This window comes from Blastomyces dermatitidis (assembly GCF_000003525.1).
Source record: "Blastomyces dermatitidis ER-3 genomic scaffold supercont1.2, whole genome shotgun sequence".
NCBI lineage: Eukaryota > Fungi > Ascomycota > Eurotiomycetes > Onygenales > Ajellomycetaceae > Blastomyces > Blastomyces dermatitidis.
In genome coordinates, this window is record NW_025544775.1 from 7,829,065 (window position 1) to 7,831,484 (window position 2,420).

Consider the following 2,420-nt stretch of genomic DNA (forward strand, 5'->3'; position numbering starts at 1 on the left):
ATCAGACTATTAAATACAGAGAGAGATCAATTCTTTCAGACTATAAGACAGTTATATATAGTCTGTATTATATCAGTAGCTGATTATAAAGTTCAAGTTTGATGAAATCATCAAGAGAATTTCACTGAACTCTTTCAAAGTCTGTAAAACAGAGTCTTGAGAAGAATTCTGAGAGTATTCAAATCATCTTCTATTAAAGCAATGAAAATTGAAGCTTCAATTCCTTCTTCTGCTATTAGATTTGAAAATGTCTGTATGAACTATACTCTGAGAGTTGTAAAGATAAGCTTAAATTATATAATCAGAGAAAGAGTCTCTTCTTCATTTTCATCAATTAACTCTGAAAATGAACTGAATTGAAATAGATTTCTTTATTGAAATGAAAATAATTCTTTAAAGAAAATGTCTTCTCAATTGTATAGACTATACTCTCTGATTAAGAATCAATTTTCTTCTTTAAATATTGAAAAAGTTGATTATGAGAAGTGATCTTTCTGAAGAGAAAAGCTTGAATCTCTTATAGACTTATAAATAAGTGAACTATCAAAAGAGAAAGAATATGAACAGCATTTGAAGAGAATTTCTATAATTAATATAAAAGACTCTATTCTGATTTATTCAGATGACTCAAAAAATAAGAACTTAAATAGATTAGACACAGACATTGCTTATACTGAAAATAATATTAATTTTATCTCAGATTTCTGAAATCTAGGCTCTGAATATGAAGTCTTTGATGCTGAACTATTTGTAATAGTAAAAGCTTTCAAACTCATTGAAATAAAATCTTATAAAAGAGAAAATTATTTGAAAGAGATATAAATATTCTCTGATAGTCAAGCTACTTTAAAGAGACTTAGAAATAGTCAGATTTATAATAATCAAATAAATCTTGAACTGATCTTAAACTCTATTTTGAAAATTCAAAAGAGAAGAATATCAAAGCTGATAATTCATCTACACTAAGTTTCTGCTTATATAAATATTTATAACAATGAATTGGCTGATTCAGCTGTAAAAAAGAGTGCAGAATTAAGCAGATCTATTCAAAAAATTATGTTCTGATCTTTTATAAAGAGAAAAATAAAAGAATCTTGTTTAGATAAGTGAAATGAAAGCTGATAGAAATAAAAGAAGACTATACATTATTCAAGATTTGAAACAAAACTCAAGTGAAAATCTTGTTTAATTAAATATAAAAAGAAAATATTCTCATCTATAATACAGCTGAAACTAGAACATGGCTATTTCAAATCTTATATACAAAAATTTGATGATAGATTTGACTCAATAGAATGCTCATTCTGCAATATAAATGAGAATTCTGAGTATATTGTAATACACTGTGCATTATACAATAGTCTCAGAGCCAGATTGAAAGAGAAGTATGATTTAAATCAATTAAATATGAGATTCTTATTCTCAACTGAGACAGGAATTAAATACTTAATAGACTTTCTATCAGAAACTCAATGTGGCGGGCTGCGCCTGATCAATCATATAGACTATTCCATTACACTTCATAGATTCTTCCATTCCCGATCACCGATCCGCGGCGGCTACGAACGCGCGTAGTGTACACTCCGATTCTCGGCCATTCCCGATCGCCGATACGCGGCCGCTACAAACACGCGTAGCATACACTCTGATTCTCAGCCATTCCTGATCACTGATCCTCGCCTGCTACGAACGCGTGTATATTCTTCCACCTCAAAGCTCCACCATGTACATCACCACACACACGTATAAATATTCATCTCAATTACTGATTCTTGCACTTTCTCTTTCTTTTCTTCTCTAACATTTTTATCTTTATTATATAAGACCTATCAATATTATACTGATCTATTCAGTATAGACTTCTTATACTATAAAAATATTCATTATCTTCTTATTAGAAAACAATTATTCACACATTATCTTCTTATCAGAAATAATTATTCATCAAGAGATATCTGAACACATAATAACATGTAAGAAAGAGAAAACACAGATAAGCAGATACTGAGTTCTTAAATAGTTCTCAGATAGAAGCTTGCTTATTAGTTACTCTGACTCTGTAACAAGATTTTATGAAGAGAATAAGATCTTATAAGAGAATATCAGTGAAAGATCTGAGAGTTCTGACACTCAGATGTATAAGAATACAATTACACTTTCACAGATATTATACATCTGACAATTAATATAATTATATCTAATAATAATATGAGAGAATCTCTGAACATGAGCATAGATACAGTGTCACAGTGACTTGAAGCAATGTTGAAACTACAATAATAATAAATAGCTGATATGCATGCAACTTAATAACATCAATATGAAGAGATTCAACAATTATCATAATAAGAAACTCATGCAATTTCAACATCTACAGAATTGAATATAAAAGCACTGAAAGAATGCTTAAATACTTCTGT